Source organism: Pleurodeles waltl, chromosome 4_1, assembly GCF_031143425.1.
Source record: "Pleurodeles waltl isolate 20211129_DDA chromosome 4_1, aPleWal1.hap1.20221129, whole genome shotgun sequence".
Taxonomy (NCBI): Eukaryota; Metazoa; Chordata; class Amphibia; order Caudata; family Salamandridae; genus Pleurodeles; species Pleurodeles waltl.
The window spans coordinates 731,136,801-731,162,569 of NC_090442.1; the positions used below are offsets into that span (position 1 = coordinate 731,136,801).

The following is a 25,769-nucleotide window of genomic DNA, read 5'->3' on the forward strand; positions in this document are numbered from 1 at the left end:
GGATGAAGGTTTAGGTTCTTTATCTTTAGTTTCCACCTCGCTCCTTTTCGCCATTATCAAGGAAAAGATGTCCACAAATTCACCCTTCCAGATCTTCTCTTTTACCTCTGTACCAACGTGCACTGTTAGCTTACCTGGTCTGGATAGTAACGCATCTGTAGTCCCTTCCTTTGTAGAGTTATCCTGACCCGGAGCCTTGCTGGTACTAGGCAGGACGTTTTGAACTATGAGGGGTGATGCGAGAACAGCGCCCGGTGTCAGGGTGACACTCGGGCTGTTAATAGATGCTTTCGTAGGATTTGAGGTATGTGCCGCCGCTAGTGCGTCCACTTGACGTTTTAGTTCCGTAAGTGTTCTCTGCAAGGAATCATTTGACCCCCACGGGGCTGTAGGTGGGGGTGTGTTGTTTGATGGGGCATTAATACTGGCCAACACCTTGGATATCTCAAGCAACGCTTGTCTGGATGGGTCCTGCACTTGAGTCTGGTGCTCAGGAGCCTGAGGAGTAGGGGGGGGCGCAGGCAGTGCTGCAGGTACCGCTGTGGGCAAAATTACCCCTGGGAAAGGGGTGGGAGGGACCCCCGACTGCGTTGCGGGTGCCAAGGAGGCCAAGGATTTCCTTCTAACCCCGGAATTGGTGATGCAATGGTGTCTACCGCTACGCCCTGGGTCACAGGAAGAGGGGCTGGGACCAGGGCAGGAGGTTCTGGTACGTCCATCTGAACTGGGGAGCTGACTACTGCAGCGGAGGTCTGCTCAGAGGAGGCAGGAAGCGGCGTTTTACCATTCCTCCTGCGCTTGACCTGAAGGAAAGCAGCGCTTGCAGCTATGTGGGACCGCTTTGGGCGACTGCTCCTATCCCCGCCAACCTCTTTAACAGATGGCCCGGTGACCTCGACTGCGTCATCTCTCCCCAATTTCTCTAGAACCAATCTAAGCAACTTACGCAGAAATTTCCAAAATACAAAATTACTCTTTTTAAAAAAAAAAAAATGTTTAAGTGTGTTATTGATGACCCTGCAACAAGATGAACAATCACAGTTAACCACTGAATCAAGGGTATATCAGGTCTTACACACCTACCCGTGCCATGAACAGACAGATAATTAATGCGACCAAACAAGCTACCCCCACTCTTTGGCTGCCTGCTAATGGGCCACTCCTTGATACCGGCTGATACAAGTAACGTGTTACACAGGCCGGAGGTTTGGCGCAGTGCTAAAGCACGACGAAATTACATAGGCAGGTGCCTAACACTGTGCTAAAGCGCCAGAAAATTACAATACTAATGCTATAAATCTGTATGCCCCCAGATGAAAAAACACAGCATGACATAAACATTATTATCTTTGCCGAAGAACCCTAAGCTTGAGGGGATAAAGCCGAGGCAGAAGTTACACACTTTTTAATTTTTTTTTTAACAAAGCAGGAACTTGGCAAAATTCCTCAAATGTCCAGCGAAGCAGGACATCCCCAGACACACGATTAAAAGAAGAGCGCTACACTAAGTAAACGACACAAGTTGGAGAGCGCACGTTTGGTAAATGCACTACACAGTCAAAACAAGATAAAAATGAGCGTTTGAACAAGATGATAACCTAGGCAAAATTGCAAAATGCACTGCCCGTAAACAAGGTTAAAACGTGTGTTGTAAAAAACAAGGACGAGAATTACACTAGACCAAATAGCCCACTAGGGAACTGACCCCTGTGACCGGGATCCAAGCACTTCGTCGCTTTACATAAACTTTCATCCCCACGCAGTTTCGCAGACCGAATACTTGCACTTAAGATAAGCCTGTTGCTCAGGCATAGACTAGCGTGGCCTTGAACTACTGAATTACGCCTGCCACGCGCTATTGTTGCCAGTGAAGCCGCAAGACCGCTGCGCATTGAAATTGCACCCCTACGCGACTTTTAAAGCAGGGGGCCCGGCACGCCCCTGGAGCACACGTAGAAACTAGCCTGAGCGACGCGCAAATACTTACAATTTCACTGCTGTCGATGACGGCAATCAGGGCAGCCCAAGAAGACGGCAGCAACCAAAGATGCAGAAAAACGGGGATCCTTCCGCACGAGTACTGCTCAATCGTGGGCCCCGTCGTGAACTCGGTCGCCGCAACAGGTAAAGAAGGACTAGCCTTCTTGGGGAGGCTCTTAAATAGCCCCCCACTGGATTGCGGCGGCTGAATCCAGCCAGGAGCCAACGTCGAACCTGCGTCCGGCCCCCTGCTGCACTTCCGCCCCAACGCCTCGCGAGGCTCGGGGGCGGAAGTCCAGCCAGGACTATGCACCACCTCCGGTGCAGCCAGGAAGGGGGAGTGAGCTCTGGGCCTCGGAGGCCCCGACCCCTAATGGGCCGCGCCCCCCCCCCACTTTGGTGAGGGCGCTTTACCCTATGTCTTAGCGCCACTTGTCAGTCTTGTAAAACACACAATAAAACTTAGCTTCTGCCTTTTTTTTCTGGCAATCGCAGGATATACAGCCCAGTGAGTAGGAGGGCAGGTATAGACTTTCAGATGCAAATGCGATCATCTAATTGTTAATGACTAAACATCTCTCCTTGGAAACTAGGCAAAATACATTGTTTACCAGAACAAAGTGAGAAACAGCAGTTGTTGGTGTCTGTAGACACAGAGAAAGGAAAAATAATAACCTGTCACCCTGTTTTTGAGCCCATTCTCCGAGTTTGTGTAATTGAGATGGCTCGCTGAAAACAGCATTGTAATGTGCCCTGCGCTGATCAAGGGCAGTACATGCTGCGGGTGCTTACCCACAAGGGCTGACAGTGGCGTGAGAGAGGTAAGGACTCAGAACGTATTGTGGGCGCCTTGAGTCCTGTGAGAAACCAGTCTTACCATCCATGCACTCGTTATTTGCAAGATGTGCAGAAAAGTGTTCAAACAGTAAAGCCAGTTTAAGATGAGGTCGAAACATGCCCCTGTCGGAAGAAAAAAAAATCAGGTAAGTCCAAAAACAATCATAACCCACATTTACCCTACACCACCGCAAACTACGTTCATCACACGTCTATTCCACAGTCCCATTGTGATGAATACTGCTAAATAATTAATCTCCACCAGCATGTGTGGAGCAGTAGCCTAAAGAAACTTAAGGGGGACCGCCAGCAAAGTACATGGAGGTGTTCATACCCCACCTCCCCCCGGCCTACCAACCATACCTAGCCAGTATACTGTGCTGAGGGGGGCCCAAGTTTGGGAGATAATATGCTTTTTTAAGGTAATGCCATCCTTTCTTTTGTGTAGTCATGGCCTGTGCAGTTCCAGGTACAGTCATTCCTTGAGGCAAGGCACCTGAAAGAAAGAGGCAGATGTTTCTACTTCTTTGAGTGCTGGGTGAATGTGCACCACCCATGGCATTTGCATGCAAAGTTGCCCCAGGCACACAAAATTTATTCTGATGATGTAAATACCTTTAAAACCAAAATTGGCCTAAACAAAGGATTTGAGAGACCTGCAACCTGGATCTACACTATTTTAAACAGACGGAAAAGTATTACTTAAAAAATAGGATATTGTGCGCTGACCAGTAAGCTAGAACTGCTGTTTTCTGTTTAACTTACTTTGGCTACATTTTTTTTTACCTCCTAACCCGTTTATAGCATTTTCTTGTGTGTTCTTTCATCCACATAAATGTGCGGGTAGGTGCAATCACTGCTGCACAAGGCACGTTTCCTTCTGTACAGAAGCAGTTGAACCTTGACGCATGCATCAGGCCTTCCTGGGCCTCTTGAATCATCATTACCTAGGGCGCTCTCTGCTGCATTAAAAGGATTCCAGCGTAGCGAGTCTCCGTGCCGACACATTCATATTACCAAAAATGAGGATTAACCTATTGGGACCTGCTGTTGGGCCAATTGTTGTAATTTAGAAATTCGGCACATCCATCTTTTAGTGTGTAGACAGAAGCACAAAGGCGTGACTAGCACCACGTCCTCCAGGCAAAAGTAACCACACGCTGGGCGGGGTTTTCCGACTGCAACCAGGCTGGCTGATGGCTGGAATGACTAGTGCCTTGGAGTCAAGGCAAAATAGACTTTTATAACAGTTGCGAAAAATAATTAAGCTATACACAATGTTTTGTTTTTATTACTTTTTAAGGTGCCCTTTTTATATCTTTGTTGACCCTTCCTAGATGTGTTTGCTTTGTGTTATCCTGTTTCTTTTCCCCTCTTCTTGTTGCAGTTGACCAAACCTTCTGCAGCTGGAGTGCAGGCTCTCAAACCCTATTGCAACAACATGTACTGGGTTCAGTCTAAAGAACAACAGTAGTTCACTTCAGTCTGGATATTTCATTCCCTTGCCTCGAAAATGCTTTGCTTTCTCCAGTAGATGCAGAACGAACCGCTCTGATCAGCCGGTCTCATGCGCTGGCCTTCAGGAGGGACCTGCTTCACGCTTAGCAGCTTCATCTAAACAGCCATGAGGCAGGTTTCCTTCCACTAGGGTTAGTTTGGAGTATAACAACCTGGACATGCCTTTTTAAGTCTGACTTGACAGTGCAGCTTTTGTATACTTTATGAAGTAAACAGAAAAACAGCTTGAAGAAGCATTACTGAGAGTAAGGCTTTGGTTCTAGCCTCATGTTAATCTTCTTCCCTACCTGTTTTGGTTGCCCAAAGTTGTATGTTTCCCCTGAAAACAAGTGATTCTAAGGGAAGGCATTACTTTAAGAACTCTGTGACACCCACAATAGGAAGAACGTCCTGTTGTGAACTCCTTGATGAATACCGTGGGGACGGGCTGTACATTGTTTAACACCACAGGACCTACTGACATACTTTTAATTCAGATGATGCTAGAGACGTCTTGTTGTCATTGTGTACGTTTGTAATTTTGTGTTGGGTATTTAGTTGTGTATGAATTAAGGTACTTTTTTCTTCTAAAACACAAATACACTGGACATTGCTTCAGTAAGAATAGTTGTGTTTCTTTAGTTCATTCTTTTTTTGGCTTTACTTTTTTAACCTATGCTGTGGATTTTCAACTGCTGATACAGTAAAGTGGTAGTAACTCATACTTTCCCCTTACATTTCATGAATATCTTGCTTTAGTCACACTTTTGATGACCAATACCTTTTTGAAGTTGAATGCAGATCAAACGGAGGTGTTGGTTCTAGGACAATATCCTTAGACCTGGACTTCGGTTTCTTAGTCACCTGCTCTTGGCACACCCTAACAACTGCTAAAATGTCCAAATATGTTGGTGCTAATGTCAGCGCTGATCTTACCTTCTGCCCGCATGTCAGCAAGATTACTGGTACATGGTATTCCCTTTAGAACGTTACTTCTTGCCTCTGAATTTAAGAGAGAAGGTTGGTGATCTGTTCCTGCTTGGATTATAGGAATAAAGTCTTGTTTGGCTTACCTAATATCTTATCTGTCTGCTTCAGGGTGTACAAAATGCGACTGCTATGCCTGTTACTTGATTTACTTCAGAACATTTCTGGCAAATTCCATTTGGACTTACCAATGTTTAAATGGGCCTTGTTTAAGACACTTTGCATGATGCACAGTGTACATGCTTGCACTTGTCTTGATAATCGTACCTCTCAGTTTCAACCGTACCTGCCCTCTCACGTGCTTCATTACTCTTCTCATGCACTCTTGATCATATCCATTTACCATTGCATGTGAGCAGGCAGGCACTCTTTGTTCATTCTCTCTACTGCTTCCTGTACACCATAAGTAAAAGACTCTGCTCATACGAGTGCAAGGCGAGTAGTGTTCTTTTTTCATATCAAATTTTATTGAGTTTTATAGTAACAAACAGGCCAAGTTGGCCAACTGTTATGCCAGGAGGAAAATAGCTCTCAGTTATAATCACATAACAATGAAAATTGCACAGAAAATCCAACCGGCTCCACCCCACCACCCAAGAATGTGTATAGAAATGTGAATCAGACAACATTGTGCATCCGCGCTTCTTATCTCCCACCCACCTGTCCATACTTTCTAATCTTATCATACAGTAAGCAATAGATACGTTATTATGCTTTTAAGGGCAACCCCTAGCTTGATAGACCGTGACCTCCAAGCTCATGCAGTGGTCCAGGATTCTTTTCCAAACTTCCAAGAATGGAGGGGCCCTATATAGCTACTTCAGTAGGGGAATTGTGCCCATCACCAACTTCTACTCCGCATATGCTGGATTCCCTAGGAGTCACACCACCATGCACTGGTATTGAACAACTGGAAGGCGAAACAATAGGAGGTAATGTCTGCAGCCGCAATACTGCCAATAAATGTTGATTGGAAACATTTGGTCAATGCAGTGCACGGAGTTCCACTGCCCCAAAAGAATCCACAGAGGATTGTATTGAATTCGTTAAACCAAGATCTGGGGGCCAGGTGAGGGTAGCTTTGTAGTTGCTATCCCCACTGGATCGAGAAAGGATCTGACACGTGGCCAGCCAGCTTGACTGCAGCCGTCCCGATCAGGCCCCAGACTAGAGATGAGAGGAAGCGGCACTCACCTCATGTGCTGTGCGCCGTATTATGGAATGTCACCTCCGCCTCTCTGACACCAACCGGCCCAAGAAGGCTCGCAGCAGGCAACAAGGTAGGAATCGATGTGGCTTCCCCCCCGGCTGCCTCAGCTCCCCACTCAGTAGGCCACGTCACAGTCTCGTGTTCGAGGCAACATGTAGCTGGCCACCTCAAGCAGCAGAAACGTGCTCACTAGTTTAAAAATGGTGGGGAGCCTAAGAGGAGTCAGAAAATGGCTAAAAAGCAAGAGGAACAGTTACTCATAGTTTTGTAGTTTCTATGACAGTCGGGGCAAGGACACCGTTTTGGAAATTACATAGTGACCAGTAAGTGACAATGGCAGGAGCAACCAAATCCGTGTCTCCTCTCTCACCAGCTCCAGGACTGACTCCAAGTTGTGCACCCACGAGAGACCAGCCCCAGGTGTGATAAATACCCCTAGATACTTAAAACCATCAGTCTCCATCCATAAGCCCGGAGCCCAATTTATCAACCCTGTATATCCGTTTACGGGAAACACTACAGATTTGGAGGTATTGTTGTATAGCCCCACTGTCTCACTAAGTATTCGCAATATTCAGAGAAGTGTCGGCCCTGTCACCTCGGGGTCATTAATAAAGAATAACAGGTCATCTGCGTAAAGGGTGAGTCTGTCAGAGCAATCCAGGCTCCACTCAAATCCCCGCACCTGTGCATCCATTTGGATCCAGACCGCTAGGGGCTTTATGACCAGGATGAATAATGCTCCGGTTACTTTCCATCAATCTTCATTTCTCCAGGTCCAAGTCCTCCGCGATACAGTCCTGAGCATGTCATTTTTTGTCTGCCATAAGGGGCAAGATCTCAGTGGTAAGGACTGGATCTGGGAGGATGGACATAGAGGTAATGGAGGGGACACCCCCTGATGTGTTCCCCACTGGATCGGGAAAGGATCTGACATGTAGCCAGCCACCTTGACTGCGGCCGTCACGATCAGGCCCCAGGCGTGAGATGGGAAGAAACAGCGCTCACCTCATGTGCTGTGCGCCGTATTATGGAATGTCTCCTCCGCCTCTCTGACACCAACCGGCCCAAGGAGGCGAGGCTCGCCGCAGGCAACATGGCAGGAACCAGTGTGGCTTTCCCCCTCAGCCACCTCGCCACTCAGTAGGCCGCGTCACAGTCTCTGGTCCACATTCAATGTAACATGTAGCTGGCCACCTCAAGCGGCACCAGGAAAGTCCTCTGTGTCCCGGACGGTCAGAAGCATTTGATCTGGTGTGTATTAGGCAGAAGAAGGGGGCAGTGAGGTGAGGATGATGCAGGATTGTTGCAATCAATAGAATGCGGCCACATGTTCTGCGGCTCGGCCCCCTTGCGAGTGGTGTTCTTATGAGACTCCATGGTGCTGCATATTAATGCAGGCCTATTGGCATTGCCAGTGCTTGCTTGGAGAGAAAGTACAGGAGCTGAGGCAGTTTTTCTAAAAAAAAAAATTTAACAGATTGTTATAGACCATCAGACAAGATATTTTTAATTTACTTCTCGGGTCCCTACATTAGGTGTGATTACTGAGTTCAGAAACGTGCTCACTAGTTAAAAATGGCGGGGAGTATAAGATGTGTAAGAAAATGGTTAATTGAGCTAAAAAGCAAGAGGAGCAGTTACTCATAGCTTTACAGTCAGTTGGTTTGGAAGTTAATTTAACGCAAATTACGCCTTGTTTTGTTCATTTTGCATATATTGTATTTGATATTTCTAATGAGTGTTTAGGAGTCCTTGGACAAAGTAATGTTGGCAGGCTAGGTCAAAAGGCTTACAAGTTCTATGCTTCAGGAAAAGGAATGTTAGTGAGATGTGCATCTCTAAATAGAGAGTCACCTTCACCTTCGGGGGCTTTGACAAAAAAAATCTCAAAACGCAGTGCAGGTAATAATGTGAACGGGAAAGGGTGGCAGAACAATCACTGTAAAATAGTTCGTGTGAGTTGTGGCACCTTGTTGATGGGTCATTGGTGAGTGTCAAGATTGAGTCTGATAAGGGAAGCTCCTATGGGGATGGTACAATAAGGTGTATGCTTTCCAAACGCTGCTTCCAAAGATTTCAATATTAAAGGTTTTTGAATGGCAAGAGGAGTAATGTTAGGAGCAGAATATTTTTCGGAAAATATCTGTGGTGGGATTACGGGTGAACTTGGTGGGTACACCCCCAAATGGGGGCCTTTATTCTTCCTTACACTATGCTGATTTATTGGAGGAAATTAGGCACAAGTAGCACATATGTTCAGATTTGGACACAGAGTGTTTGCAACATCGACTGTAGTTTTCTACAAAACGTCTTGTGTTATTGTTCTTGATTGCTTTATTTCTCTCACCTTGGTACACACGCGTTCATTTATACTCTCACTCAGATACTATAAATAATACTACCAACCTGTCGGCATTACTGCCAAATCCTCATACTGTTATGTGTAACTAGGGCTCTGACAGCTGGGTTTATCAAAGTGAGATATTATTTCCGAAAGAGCTGGGGAGCCAAAGAAAGGCATACCAGCTGGTGAATGGGACTGGTTGGTGGGAAGATTGCCAGATCAGAATACACGCCTCCTTTCAACTACTGTGAGTGAGTGCATCTTCAGTGGGGCACTCCAGCAAGTACAGAAAGGACAGGTGTACTTTGCTGAGATTAGGTTTCTTTACATGATTCTTGATCCTCTAGGTTCTGTGGCCCACCCTACGAGTCATGTGTATGTAATATTCGTTACATTTGATGAGTGATTGTGAGTATAAGTGGGATTGGATAAATATTTTCTTGCTTTTGTACAAGCAGACAGAAATTAATGCTTTCTTGACTGGAAAATATATAATTCATTACTAATTCTGGGTGTAACAAGGATCAGTCCAGATTCATTTCTTTATAACAACTTTCATTGTACGCACAATCACTCAAGTCTTCTGAATACTCCTATAATGTTGTTTTCACTTATTGAACACTTTAATTTAACCTGATACTGAGATCTACATTTAAACAGAATAAATCCTATGCCAAAAATAGCAAACGAAAATGTCTATCTTTTTGATCAAAGTGTAAAGAATGTGATATTCACTTACACAGCTCAAAGCCTAGTAGATAGTGTTTAGAAGTACCTTCATGGATATTTGTTTTCTGCTTTTTCGGGTAAAAAAGAGTATTTGTGAGCACCCGCCAGTAGTACCATTGTCTAACCGTTTCCTGTAAGTCACTTTATATGGATGTGCAACTACATCACAACTACTGTTAGCATTGTAATAGTTATACTTGAATCTTGAATATGTGGCCTTCCAACCTCATTGTGCGCCAGCTTCTATTTTGCCAGGTTCATGGCAGCAATTCAAGTGGTTTCCTCTCTGCTTTTCAATAGAATGGCACTGGGTCTGCATATGAATCTCCCGTTGGTGCTTACTTTAAGGATGTATACAAACAAGTGATGTATTGAATGCTTGAATTAATCTCAGAAACTGGTGATTACTTTGGCCATGTCCCAGTCCATTGTTATTTTGCACACCATGCCATCTCAGTTTGGACCCAGCCATATGCACATCAGTCTTGATCCTGCTCCAATAGATTCACAGACACTGGCGGGGGAAGGGTAACCCCTTCTGAAGAGTTTAGACAGAAAGTAGATTATTATGTGGGGTCCACACAAGTAAATGTTGAAAATACCTTTGTGCTGCATGTTTCTTAATCTACTTAAATTAAAGGCTGGTTTGGTTTTATGCTTTGAGCTGTGTTTGAGGAGTTTGCAAATGCTGTGCAGATAAACCTGGTTCAAGTTATGTTATAAACCATTTATTAAGCGCACGTACCCCAAAGAAGGTTTCATGGTGCTGGAGCAATAAAGGATATGACGTTTAGCTATACGCTTGCCTAAATAGGCACATTTTTAGCTCATTCCTAAAGCTCAGATAATTGGATCGAATTCTCGCATTAGGGGGAAAAGAGTTCCAAACAAGTGGGGGCATCACTGAGAACCTGGTGCCCCCACTCTTTTCCTTCTGAATTTAGGGACCTCTAGTAGATTGAGGTGAGCTGATCTAAGGTCAGGCTTTTGTGAATGATTCTGAATTCTGGAGGAAACAAAGGTTGGGCATCTGCCATGACGAGATTTAAAAATGATGCAGTCGGGTTTAAACAGAGATGTCTGGGCGACAGGAAGCCAGTACCATTTTGCCATCCGAGGTGTGGAGTGGCAGTGTCTAGGCTTGCGCCAGACAAACCTAGCTGCTTGGTTCTGCACCATCTGAAGTTTCTGACTCAGGCCCTTTGGGAGTCCCAGGTAGAGGGAGTTAGCATAATCGTTCCAGGACATCACAAGAGCAATCATTATCTGATTGAGGGCCTTGAGAGAAACATAATTCCTGATTTTCTTTATTTTCTTAAGATGGATTAAACAGGAAGAGGACACTGCCCTTTTCTGAGGCTTCATTGTAAGGTCTTTGTCATTAAGGATCCCAAGGCTTTTGACTGCTTTTTGGGGATTGGAGAAAGGCCCATCTCTGATGGCCAGTAGGAGAGATTCCATCTTTGTAATTTGTTTTTGACCCATCACAATTTCAGTTTTATCAGAATTTAACTTTAACGGTAGTTCATCCAATCATGAATAGATATACCATAGTGTTCTGAAAGAACTCTATCAACTCTGTCATGTTGTCAATATTGAAAATCAGCTGCATGTCATCAACATAATTAAAGCTTTTCACACCTGACTTATGAAGTGTGCTTATCAGCAGGTGGATGTAAGGTTAAGTAGGTGGAGGGACATTGAAGAGCCCTACTGTACACCACAATTGAGAATCACTTTAAATCACAATAGAGAGAAAGACAGACTGACTGGGAGCGGCCTTAGAGGAAGGATTGCCCTGCAGGCCCGCTACCTTGACATATTTGAGAATAATGACATGATCCACGGTGTCAAAGGACACCGCTACGTCCAGCAAGACTAGTGCCCGGACCATCCCTTTATCAGCAGCGTCTTTTTGATGTTGTCGACCACGGAGAGCATTACAGTTTCCGTGGAGTGGACAGCCGAAAGCCAGCCTGATGAGAGTCCAAGAAAGAAGACTCTTTTAGGAAAAGACAGAGATGTTGAGCGATGTGTGACTCTAACAATTTAGCTAACAGTGGCATTAGAGAAATAGGATAGTTCTTTGAAACCAGTGGGTCTTCTCAAGCTTTTTTTGTTTTTTAAAGAGGAATAACTACAGCCTCTTTGAAAGCAAAAGCATGTTACATCATACATCAGAAAAGACAATGGGTAGTCTGTGGTCCAAGCCTGAGTGCATATGTCCATGTAGAATACTGAGATAAGTGATGAAATTGTGCCGTGATGGAAACTATTCCATTATGTCAAGTGATGTTTTAGCATTTTGAAACCATATGTATTCGGGGTAATGTCTGTGTGAGGTGTTTTAACACCGTAGGTGAAAACAATAAATGAAGACTGATTTGCAGATAATGGGTTAGCTGTAGATGGCATGCCATAAATGCACAAGCCTGCTTTTATTTCTCTGAAAGTGGTGTGAAAAGCACCACACTTAATGGATATTAGAAATAAAGAAGACAGCATTGGGAGTGAAAAGCTGGAAGGCGCTAGTGGTATACAAGGATAAAGTGTGTTACTTTATTTCGACACATGCAACATTAGAAGTAATTCACCTTTTTGTTTTGACATATTTAGAGGAGGATTATGTAGTTACATTATAGGTTCATATACAGTTTTTATCATTTTCATAGTGTGGTTCTTTACAGCAGTGATGTCAAAACCTTGCTGTTTGCACTAGTGACCTTGCTGAATTCAGTTGTACACAATACAAAAAAAAAACAGTTGCATTGGATAGGTCATTCTTGAGTCACCCACAGGGGTGTGGAATTTAATCAACTATCTACTTGTCCATGTGAAACGTTGCTTCATAAATCTACTTGTCCTATAACAAAAATCCCTTTGGTGTGCAGTGACATGTTAGTACTCTCATTATATAAGCACTCTGAAAACAGCTTCTCTGATAATGCTAGGGCTAATAGTATAGTAGGGCTTAAATACCAGCAATTTATTTTGTCACCTTTCCACAGATCTACATACTGTTGTGGAAGATAGCAGTAAGTGATAGTTCCAGGTTTGGAATGCCCTTTTGAGTCTGTGCAAACCTACTAAATTGCATGTTTTAAGGGTTTTCACCAGCTCTTCTCTAATCTTTTCCCATACTGACAAAGGTTGGAAATTTACTCATGACAAGGGCAGAAGCAAAACTTCTTCCAGGGTTGAAAAAAAAAGTGGTTGGAGGGAAAGTGAACTTGTAAACTCTCAACAGATTTTCTCATGAACAAATCACACATGCATATTTGCACATGCTACAATACAGTTCACAAACATTTTCCAAAACTACAATTTTCCGGTCAACTTGTGCAAATTCTTATGAATTCACGAAATACGTAAATCTGCACTAATGCAAAGACATCTACCCTGGGTGCACTTTAGTGACTTTCTTTAAGAACTGGGCCCCTAATTAGGTCTGGCGTTAACCAAGACCTTTTGTTTTTATTAAAATTCTACCTCTTTATCCATGTGTTGGCTGCTCCACTGTGAGTAATAGCAATCTGCTGTTTCACAAGGAGCATATCGACACACAAGGTCATTTTATTCAATGCCAGGAGCTACTGTGGCAATGTGTGTTTTTTGAGACCAAACAATATGTTTGCTTTTTGCCAATGTTTGTTACAATGGTGAGGGCCAGACAGCTCCCCCAACAATAAAGTTTTACAAAAGCCATGTCAAAATAAGACATCATTGACAAAACCAAAGACTTGACTACCAATGCCATACCTATTGGCTTTGCCAATGCCTGTTTATTTTAATGTTTCCCACAATGTTGTTGAGGCTAGTAACACTTATTTTCCATTATGAATATTTTTGGGGAATGCCAGCATGCATCAACACATTTTACTAAATGATGCTTTAATGAAATGGTACCTACATTTTTACAATAATTTAGCAAAAAATGTTTTTCCTGTTTGCACTTTTTTGTGAACATTTTATTCTGACAGCAAAAAAACATCAATCTTGTTTTCAAACTTCTGCAAATATCTTCATCTAGCTAGAGCGCATTATATGTAGCAACATCACAAAAATAAAATGAGGGATGGAGTGTTGAAACCTTTTAAACACTCACCCCCTGTCACAGATCTGGGTTTAATCCATTTTTAGTCTGCGCGCCACATTACCCTAGTTTGGACCCAGCCATATACAAATCAGTCTTGACCCAGCTCTTCATGGGAACAGTCCGCCCCGAACTGCCAGGCCAGGTCCACTCTGTCCCAGAAGAAGCATCTTGGGACCAGTTTCGGGGTATCACCTCTCATCAGCCAGGCTAGCTTGAATCTAAGTGGTGCAGCGAGCAAGAGACCCATGTCTGGGCATACCCTAGCCACTTTAGGCTCACATAGCAACGCCACAAACTAAAACGATGGATGGAGACTGGCATAATCAAAGCAACATTGTAGAATGCATATTGTTGGTAATTTTAGTGATGCAGAAATCGGCAAGGAGACCTATTTTTTTATCACAGGATAGCCCTTTTATAAGCCCATTATGCCAGACATAGGCAAAGACTATGTTTAATAAGGATAGTGTGAGTTTTATTCCGCTGCGCCCATTGAATGGGAACTTTTTGAATGCACACTGTTAGAGGCTCCCGCTCCTTTAACAATAAATGAAGTAAAGAACAAACACTCAGATGCTTCATTGCAATTAAGGATTATAGCAGGAAAGAAAAATCCTGTGTAAAAAAAACTATTGGAGTATACTTGATCATACATGGGATTCTGCAATATCTCTTTAAAACCCTGTCTCTTATTTCTTTATAATAGGTGATTTGTGATGCACCCCTGGCAGAACTCCACTGTAATAAGTTGTTGCAGTTATTACAGGCCCAATGTAATATGTTTTTTTAGTTATTTTGAGGTCAGTGGAAGTCCCACAGTGAAACTCCCACTGTCCTTGGTTTGATCCGTTCCTGTTGTGGGCAATAGGCCCAGCCACACAAGAGGGGTAGCATTGTTATCAGCACAAGTGAGGTGATGCCTAAGTGGTAGGAATTTTGGGGATTCCTGCAGATTCCAGAAGTTTAATCACAGAAATGAAAGGAACATTATTAATTTCTGGCAAAGTTTGAGGTTTGGAGGGCACGGCCTGGTAGGAAAACCTTGTGGGATCCATTCAAGACACACCATTCTGCAATCCCCTCATTGTCTACATTTAAAAAATGTCTGTGGTTTGTAGGTTTGCGTGGTAAGTGCCACAGCACGGCCTCATACACTGCAGCTACCCCAATTGCTTATCTCTCAACCTAACGCTTTAGGGCGTTTAGTGTTTTGTTCTCTTGGCCCATCCACACAAGCAAGTTACTGTTCTTATAAGGAGACATGTGGGATCTCAGAGCGGTAGGAAATTTGTGTCTCTCCACCTATTCCAGAACTTTCTGTCACAGAAATGTGAGGAAAACATGAGTGTTGGGGCAAAGTTTGAGGTTTGCATGCCACTGGGGGTAAGAATATTTTATAATATCTACACAAACCACCCCATCCTGGACTCCAATTTTCAAATTCTCAGAAATGTACAGGACTATAAATGTTCCTTCTGAGTCTATCCACAAATGAAGCACAAATTCATACTGGTTGGTTTTGGCACTGCCAGAAGTAATGGGGTCAAAGCGTCAACTCTATTAACAGTATCTGATTATTGAATCCATCACGTAGTGTTGGGGAGCCGTAAAGCCACGTCATGGCACCAACCATTTTACGTTCCATTGACTCGCATTTCATGCGTGCTACACAATGCTATTCATATCTCCTGCCATGGACACAACACACACTACACTGACATCAACAAACCGCCATCATTCAAGGGCCCATCACAATCATACGACAAGTGGACTAAAACATCAATCACACTGCCAGTCAGCCCTCATCAGCTTATTATACAAACACACTCCTTGCAAACCACTATACTCATTCCACCCTCCAAAAGCCACCATTCTGCCAGCTGCCAGCCACCCATTTTGCCAGCTGCCAGCCACCCATTCTGCCAACTGGCGGCCACCCATTGCGCCAGCGAAAAACCACACATTCTGCCAGACGACAACTACACATTCCGTCAGCCAGTAGCCATACTTTCTGCCAGTCAACAGACACTCTTTCCACCAGTCCACAGTAACACTTACCTCCAGCCAACAGCTATGCTTTTTGCCAGCCAACAGCCACCACTGCACACATGCTGCCAGCTGTGGTTGGGTTAGTGCCTTGAACAGTTTCACTTCAACCATTAGCATCTGTGTTTACTACACAAGATCACTATGAAAACAAATCTAGGTTATGGTTTGACTTCCTGTCCATGTCCATATCACCCACTGTCAATACTGCGAAACTACCAGGTGCACCAGCCTCACAGTGGAAGTCTGATTAGGCTCAGTGTGACTTTTTTATACGCCTTAATGCCACTAAATCCAACTCCTTCCAGTGAGTGGAAGTCAGTTAGGGGGTGTCTGAGGATGCATGTTTAGCCCATTCCTCAGAGAGAGTCAGCAAATGTACCTTTGAAACTAGAGCTAAACATTCTGGGGCAGACTACACTAAGGGCCTGATTTAGATTTCTGCAGACAGGATTACTTCTTCACAAATTTGACCATATCCTTTCTGCCAAATTACAAATGCACTAAATCGTAATGCACTTAATTCAGCGGACAGGATACCTGTCATGTTTGTGATGGACTACCCGATCCCCAAATCTGAATTAAGCCATAAATTTCCTAGAGAGCACAACTGGAAAGACTAAATACCTTAGGGTTTTGTGGACAGGATACTCTGTCAAAACATGACACAACTCCTGTTGACCATTATGAGCAGTGCACTTCTTGAAATGCACTTGTAATACGGCGGACAGAACTTCCACCACATTTTTGATGGGACTGAAGGTAGCAAGCAGAGAAAAGCATGGCCAATGTGTGCCTCTTTACTGGAATCAGTAAATAGATGGTGGCTCAAATCTAATTTAGAAATAACAATTTTTGTTTCAAGTTCTTCTTTCAAAATGAGATGTACTCATTTCCAGGTCCACACAGCTGCTCATTTAATGGCCCATGAAAAATTATGTATCTATGACCAGTCATTTGAGGCAGATAGTAACTCCTAATCTATGTGCTCAACTTCAGTCAGTTTCACAAAGTGAAGCAAATAGGCAAACACAGGCCAGGCTGAGATGGGCATTGAGGACAATAATATCTACTCACATGCCTCTTTACTTGCCAAGCCCAAACTCTGCATTGGCGATATAAGCAACTCTTTTGCTGATCTCATTGCTGCAACAGAGCAAAGTGCTGATCCTGCAGCCTTACAACGTCCTCAACAACAGACAAAGTAGATACTAATGCTTATACTGCAGTAAGGCTTTTAATAAAAGACAAGTGAAAGTCAAGGAAGGACACCAGTCTTCCTGTGTTCATCTACCTATAGACAACATATGTATTGCATGTTGCCAACTTAATCAGGTGAGTAGCCAACATCTTGTACCGGGAGTGAGTTTAACGACTTGCATTACATGATTGAAGAACTTGGTCATTTTTATCCGTTCCACACATGTACTTGTAATCAAGCATAATTGTAGGCTTTTGGACTTCTGCCATCTGTCCCCATGAGCATATATACTTTGTGCCTGGCTGAGAACTTCACAGCGAGCAGGTCTTTGCAACCCAATGCACAACTCTGCGCTTTTTGTACCTTCTTGCAAACAAGCTCCTGAGGAAATCCTTTGTGGTGCTTCCTAATGGTGCCATGAGCCACAGTGCCAGCTTTGTACAGTTCACTTAACTGCTGGACTCCTGTGTAGAAGTTATCTACATAAAAGTTATGACCTTTTTGTAAGAGAGACTGGGCAAGCTCCCAGACGATCTTCTCACTAACCTATAATGTGGAAGTATTTATTTCAGAGTCCTTCCCGGTGTATTTTCTCGGGATGTACACATACCCATTAGAGCTCTTGCACAGCATCTGCATCTTGGTGCAATAATGAGCTCTTTCAGCAGACTTTGCCCACATGGTCTGGTACTGTACAAAAGTATTGGGAGTTCTGGATACAGATCGTAGAAAGTGGTGACTGGATGGGACGTCTCACTGACTATCACAGACTGTGTATTAGGGCATCTACTGTCCAACCCCAAAAGAAAAATCACTAGAAGATATGCAGTTTTAGGGTTAGTGGTGGCTTAACGTCGAATAGCCGTACGATGGATTATTTCTTATACCCCAACACCAAGTGAATGGAGAAAAGATTTATTGGAATGGGCCTGGGGCTGAAGAGTCATACATGAGAAAAACCAGCAGGGATTCTGGGGCGGGGGAGGTACTGAAAGAATGGGAGGCCATTGCCCAAACACTCATACACCTAGATCCGCAGATGCAGAACCACTCCACGGTTGGCCCCGGTTAGGGTTTGAAAATACCTATGTTATCCACATAAAACGGCCCGTATCATTGTCTATTCATAAATAATAAGTGCCCTACACATACGAGGACCAGGGGATACATGACAGATATTGCATGCAATACCGGCAGATGTAGACAGTAAACAAAGACACCCTATGACATTCTCAGCTTGACTTGGTGGTTTTGGGTTTAACGGTTCTTATAATGTTGATGTAACAATAAGAAAGTTAAAAAAAAAAAAAAAAAAAATGACGTAAAGCAGCAGAAAGTATTATCAATACTTCAAATGGCTTTTCGTTGTATATCTGACAACTGCCCCGAACACGTTGTAAATGACTATTGACTTTATAACAATAAAGAAATTTGCAACAACAAAAAATAATGAGCTCTTTCGCTGGTTATGTACTGCCAAAACGGCAGTCGCCCCTGTAGTGAAATATGTGTTATGACCGCTGAATTTCTGTTGCACCACTTTGCACCTGGATTAGCTGTCCAGTGTTCACCAGTTACAGACTACATTTTGTATTCAGTTTAGCCTTAGCTTAATTTTGCCCATTGACTTTATCGTAGCATTAGACACTGCCATGTTAAAGGCTGCCCGTAATTTTCCACATAGTAAACTGTGAATTCTGTCTTGTTTTTGTGCTTTTTTTCACCAAGGGCTTTGATTGATAAGGACATACTCAGACGACATGGAACAGCCTTGTTTTGACTTGACATCTTGGGATTGTGGCCAAACCCCAATGTGTTATTTTCAAAGCATACCTAAACTAATCAGCATGTTTGAATCGCAAAATGGGGGATTTTTCCAGAAAGCTCCTTTGGTTTTTTAAGATATAAAAAGACCCAGTGCGACAGTGAGGGTCGGAGTGGCCTCAATCAGGATTCAGACGTCGAATGCCTGATATAGAGTTCCTGTGAGGGTGGAGACCTCTCTTTCTCTCAGTCGAACGGGGTCATTGGCTTGCTGGCATGAGAAAGATGAAGCACATGACAGGCCATACGGTGATGCATTTTTAATTCATTATTTGCTTTGCATTACAATATAGATACATATATCTGCTGTGTATATTGCAGGGGAGAATCATTTTGGTATGTTTTCATTTCATTGCTGTGACTATTTTTAAACGCCTGCTTTCAACATGCTAATCTCCTTTTAGGAACCTTTCAAAGTGAAATAATAAATGTCTTCTTTGAACTAAGAAGTGCATTCCAGAGATTTTTGTCAGCTCGGTCATTAGTGAAAAACAAAACAGCCCCTTGTCCAACATAAAGGACTAATCCTATATTCTTTCTAGAAGTGTAAATCTCTGGAAACTAGGCAGACAAATGTTCAGTGACAAATTGAATTTTGAATTATGTGTCATGGTCTGGGTGGTCCCAGGCGAGTGCATAATACTTGTCATTGAAATGCAGCATACACTGCAAAATCCAAAAACAGTGTTTCAATCTTCAGTATTAGGCCCAGAAATGTTTTCAGCTCCCCTAGTGAAGTAAGAGTTCGTAGCTGTGGTCTAGAGTTAGGTGCCAGATTACCTCCATGGTCCCTCAGAAACTGTTTAGCATGCAGAGTTTACTGCTGCACAATCTCCTCAACGAAGTATGCATCCCACAAAAGATGGAAGTAGTCTATAGGCAAAATATTTGCTGCATTGACCTTACATTCAGCATCTCCACCGAATGGGGAATTACTGGCTCAACTAAATTAAGAGTCTGCCAAGTGAGCATCCTATCTGCCTGCACTCTAAACTGGTCTAACATTGTCACTATCTCCTCACTGCAGTTAGTAATTACGAAGGTACATCACAACTACCAGTCCTATGTTCCTCTGAATCACTGGAAGATGAGTCGTCATCTGAAGGAACTTCCGACTAGAAAATCACTCCCAAATCGTTCTCCATGACCTTCTCTCTCTGATGATGTCTCAGTAATAGACCCTCTCTCAGAGCTCTCCTCCATTAATTGAGTTAGAGCCTCGGAGGCAGTCATCAACAAGATGCCATCTCTGTTTGCTAACTAAAACTTTATGACCTAGGTTGAATACAGAGGTACTGATTTAGAAATGATTGCTGTGTGGGTAGGGGGGCAAAAGGTATGCTATGAACTGAAGGAATATAATGTTGTGAGAGTGTAATACAGTGTGATCACAAGTACAACAGTCTCAAACTCGAACTTATCTGACACAAAGAACTTCTCCAAACATCCAATGCTGACAAACGTTCTCCAAACATCCAACACTGTCAAAAACCTCTCAGAGAAAAAGGTAAGAAAAATATTAGTTCATGTTGTAACACACACAATAAGTAAAATGCAGGTTATACCACTGTTGTCCCTGATGCCTGGAGAAAGTTTTTTGCAAGATGTGCTCCCTATTGAACAGCAGAATGCAGGTGACTCACAAAGAAGTCAGCCATTCGCACTATGTCCCTTTCTGAACAGCCCACGTCAGGCACTGATTATTTCCTGTGTCATTCATATTTTACTTTATTTTACTTTCGCCCACCACGGTATATATCATTGCGAAAATGGGTGAGCACACTTCAGCTATTTATTCGTTATTTTGCCATTAATACAGTACGTCTACCCAGCATGGTTAAATCCGCTACAGCTACTTGTGAATTGTAGTGCAGTTGCTATCCACAAGCAAGGATCTGTTTCACCAAGGCTTTGCTGGAATTGGGAAGCTCTCCCCTTCGCAACAATGCCTTTATACCTTTTGCGCTACCCTGGAAAGGTGGAAAGGCATCTGCCAGCACAAAACTAAAGACATCACTGGACTGGAAAGGGAAGTCTCCACTTTCAAACAAGGCCTTTATCCCTTTTGTGCTGCCTGGGAATGGTGGAAAGGCACCAGACAGCACAAAACTAAAAACAAATATGGCTGCCTTCTTTGGGGAAGAAGGGTGTGATTGTGCTGACCCCTACCCCCCCCCCCCCCCCTCTCAAAGTCGATCGGCACCCCCAGGGAAGGGAAAACACAAATATCTAATATGTCTATTAGGGGGGGGCGGGGAGGGGGACTGTGTCAACTGTGGCCAGAGGGACGAATCTCTCCTCCCCTTCCCCCCAAACTTCTAAAATAATAACGTCCCTGCTGTCTAGTGGTCCCTGCTCATGGATCACGGTGCATCCGTGATCCATGAGCAGGGATCAATTTAAAAAACTGAACTGCTGGAAAGGGGGGACTATCTATCCCCTTTCCAGTGATGACCCTTTCAAATTTTGAAATGCAGGCTGGAGGGGCAAAACCCACCAGATGCACATGGAGCTTCCTTACCTGCTCCTCATCGCGCTCTCCGGTGGGATCTGCGACGTCTGGTCGCTGAACTCACCGGCACCACAACAAAAAACATCAGGAAACTGCAACTCATGCAAAAAGCATCTGGGTTAAACGGTTCTTATAATGTTGATGTAACAATAAGAAAGTTTAAAAAAAAAAGAAAGAAGGTAAAGCAGCAGAAAGTGTTATCAATACTTCAAATGGCTTTTTGTTGTACAACTGCTCCAAACACGTTGTAAATGAATATTGACTTTATAACAATAAAGAAATTTGCAACAACGAAAAGCTAAGAGCTGGAACAACCTGCCCATGCACCTCAGACAAAGCCCATCACTCACCATCTTCAGGAAGAACCACAAGACTTGGTCTTTCAGATAAGGCCTAGACCCTCCCCCAGTGCCTTGAGACCCTCGTGGGTGAGTAGTTTGCGCTTTACAAAAACTGATTTGTTGATTGACTGACTGGGAATGGGCATAGGCTGACGCAGAAGCGATTCAACTCCCACTACAACCACCATGCAGTGAAGCCTTTGTTCAGAGAGGATGACCCATTGACGTCATGTTCACTGCGGAGGTAGTGCAGAGGACGTCAACAGGTCGTCCTCTGCATTTAAGGGATTAATAGTGCAGGTAGGTGCAATGGCACCGAGGCTTGGGTGTTGGGAGCCCGCTGTCATTAGTGACAAACCAGGTAATATGATGCCCAGTTTCTTTGCCTGCATGAGGGCCCATGAAACCATTGCTACGCCAATGCATGCACCTCCTTTGCACCCCTTCAACACTAGCTTTCCACATGATGTATCTACATGGTTTACCGTTCACAATTTGTGGCATACGTTGCTCGCTATATACATGATGAATTTGTACCCAATGCTCGCACCTGCACGATGGAAGTAAACAAATAAATGAAGCCTTGCTCTTTAACTTTTTTCTGCTTTTGTTGAAATAGAGCAATTCTTAGGCAAACTGCCTGGCACGGAAGGTGAGAGAAAATGACCCGAAAGTATGCTATTTGATGAAATGGGATGTTGAGGCAATGGGGGTGCGCTCGGAGGGCACCGCAAGCAGCCTGTCTGTGAGTTGCACAAAGCTGGGCCAGAATGGGCTGAATTATTTCCCACTGACTTGTTCAGTCAGTGATTGAGGCATTTCAGAGCACAACTGGGAAAATGACAGGTTGCTGGCGCAGTGCGAGGAGTTTAACACATGCTCAATCACTCTCCCCACAGCATCTCAGTCACTGCGGCGAGGCCCTGTGTATTATAGCGATGCCGCGGTTCATTCTTAATGCCGTGTTCTTTTCACATTCAATCTATCTGCGAGGGGCCACTACACATTTCAATTTGCTACCTGTGGAGTAAGGCTGAAAGTGGCTTCCGCTGAAAGGAGAGCGGCGAAAGGTGCTCCGCTGACTCTGGAAGCAGGAAGTTTACAGGATTAGTCAAGAGACGGGCGCAAGCTGCAATCAGATGTTAGGACACAGGCTCAGTTTTTGATAGTGTTTCCAAAAATACCTCTGGAGGTAATTTGAATTTTGATAGCTCCACCATTCATAGCGCCTACGCATCAAACATGTTAAACACTAGGCTCCATATGTGAGCTAGGCTGCATACGAGCGGCAGTCTTTTTTAATGTAGACAACCACATTTACTATGTAATAGACGAAGTCGGAAGGGTCATGTCACCCCATCTAAAGTTACTTTAGGACAATAATGAGTTTAGCTACAAGTAAAATGACTGCCAGTCAACATAGCTGCTTGCCTACAAGTTACATAACTGCCAGCCAATGTAGTTGCTTGTAACTGTCATATAGTGCTTACTACACCTGACCAAGTATTGAAGTACTTTACACCAGGCAGCATGCTGCTGTGAAATCCAGGTTACTGGTTAGTTCAGTGTTATTGGCTCCTGTTAGTTATTGAGATTAGTGCTGTGCTCTCAAGCAAACCATTCCATAACATGGCTAGTAGTCACCATAGCTGCTTGTCTCCAGATAGTCTTTATGCCAGTCAATATAGCTGCTTGCCTACAAATAGAGTGCCTGCCAGTCAGCGTAAGTGCTTGCCTACAAGTATCATGTATACTAGTCAACGTAGCTGCTTGCCTAGTGCTTAATTTGTGCTTGTTTCCGGAGCTGAGCACCGGCACTTATTTTTAAGGGCCGGGGCTTATTCTTTTGCCTCAAGCATTTTGCTGCGAGCAAAATACATATGAGAAAGACGGAGGAAGGGGAAAACGAAAAAGCGTCATAAAGGGAATAAAGTAGAAAGCTGCTAGAGTGAGCTGAAGGGGCAGGGCATGGCTGTAAATGGTTTGAAGGGGCCCGAGATGGCTTCAGGATTATGCCGACTCAGCATTCTGTGTTCGCCCATTTAATTGCAGCAGCCGCGTGTTCAAGAGGAGAGCTTTTAGCACCAGCACCTTTTTATTTACAAATTAAGCACTGGGCTTGCCTACAAATGGAGTGGCTGCCAGTCAACGTAAGTGCTTGCCTACAAATAGTAGGGCTGCCAGTCTACGTAGCTGCTTGCCGACAAGTAACATGTATACTAGTCACCGTAGCTGTTTGCCTACAAATAGCTTGGCTGCCAGTCAACGTAGCGATCTCAGTCATAGCCACACACTCTGATCAGCAGTCTAATTAGGATACAGAACACTCCATGAAATTTCCAAGTTTGAATGGAGGAGATACTGTACTGAATCGCAATAGCGGTCCTACCTCTCTCCGAGAGTTCCACTGGATTTAGCAATCGTCATGCTTGGAAAGGGTGCCCAGATCCGAAAATGCTACGGTGCAAAGTCCCATTCTAATCATTAACAATAGTTCTGATTCAAGTAGGTAGATGAACATTCTTTCCTTTAGACACGACTAAGCAACCATGTTACCATGGGCAAACAGGAGCTGCTTGCACCCACACAGCTAGGCTGCAGGCAAGCACGGCATTTCACAGCCTTCATTCAGGGGTGTCACATCGATACATGGCAGCTCCTCATTGCATCTGTACATACAGTAAGAAGTTTCAGAGTGACTACACACATCATTCGCTTGCATGTGATTTAGTTTTCAGGTCCGTATGACAGTGCAGCTAAGCCACAGTGGCCATAGAGATAAAGAGATAAGTGACCTCAGATCAGGAGAGCAAATGGGGCACTTCTACTCTCTCCAAATTAGTGGGTGAGAGAAAGAGTAAACAGTATCATCCAGCTTTGTCAGCCATTTATTGATGGTTTTGTCACTACTGCTTACTTTTCAGAGATGAACCTAACGTGTCTGATTTGCAGAGTCAAGTTATGGACAAATAGCCTAATATACAATACAGTAAATTTATGTTATTGGCAGAGAGTCAGAACATTGCTGTAGTTTCATGCATGTATTCACTGTTCTTTATTTTTTGGTATTTATAAAGTATTACACTCTAAGATTTGCTACTCAGGAGCGTGTTCAGTGTGATAGGGCATAAGACGGAGGTAGAAGGTGCTGCTTAGTCTTTCAGCAAATGGGCTTTTTACTGTGGAACTGCCTGAAAGCATGGTTTCTGGACCCCTTTAGCCTTGATCCTGGGTGACCCATTATAATTCCAGCTACTTTCACGTCCTAGAATTACCATTAACGGTTTCCAAATAATTCTGGATGTGAAAGTATTGGGAATTGTTATTTTTGGGGAAATAATATATGGAAATTGATGCTTTCATACAAATTTCTGAATGTTTTCCCCAGTCTTTCACACTGGTGGTAGATATTCTTTGTCAAGTTGCAAGGATTTAGCTTTTAGAGATGTTTAGGCAGGCAACCTTGTTATACATCCACTTGGCAACATTCCAGTTTTGTTTTCTATTTGATACTCATTCTCCTTTTAGCATTTATCCAAACTATGGGTGCAGCATGGCTAAACAAGCGTTTGCAATGCATTAGGTTATGCACTTGCTTCAGTTAGAGCTATAGGCATTGTAAATGCATAACTGGACTGGTCTTGCCACATAAATTAGTAAGCCCTGCTGCATAATTTGATCCTCTCGGCCACATAATTCCAGTGGCCCTGCATATAGCTAAAGCACTTTCATTTACTTTCTTCCTCTATCTGCAGCAACAAATGAAAATATTGCCATTATTTATTATATTGTAGTATCTTGATTTTAATGCTCAGTACAGCCCCTAGAGGACACTACAATAAAAATAGCATTTGGAAGAAATATGGTCATGTAACCATATAGTCAGCCCCTTGAGAGCATAACCACATGAAAACAGAATGTAATGCAGTGTAAGCATATATTTAGCCCCTAGAGGGAGTAGTGCATTACACGTATCTGATAGAGATGTCTAGTTGCAGATTTCATACCATAGAATTTCCCTCAGCCGTCAGACTGGATCTGGAGATTTTTCTTCGAGCAGTACCCTTGGGCACCGTTGGTTGAGTCCGCAGGTGTCGTTGGCGTCGTGATGACGTCACAGTTGTACATAGGCGGCACGCTACACTTTTTGCCAACTCGTTTT

The 25,769-nt window shown here is 43.6% G+C and overlaps 1 protein-coding gene and 1 long non-coding RNA gene across 2 annotated transcripts in view; one reads left to right on the forward strand and one right to left on the reverse strand.

Annotated features, from left to right (window-relative positions):
- EXOC4 (exocyst complex component 4) overlaps positions 1-25,769 on the forward strand; it is a 1,633,445-nt gene that overhangs the window by 879,472 nt on the left and 728,204 nt on the right. The window lies entirely within an intron of this gene.
- LOC138288090 (uncharacterized) overlaps positions 5,790-25,769 on the reverse strand; it is a 42,743-nt gene continuing 22,763 nt past the window's right edge. Inside the window, exon 4 of the long non-coding RNA XR_011202343.1 lies at positions 5,790-7,970. This is a non-coding gene — a long non-coding RNA (uncharacterized lncRNA). The remainder of the gene's footprint in view (positions 7,971-25,769) is intronic.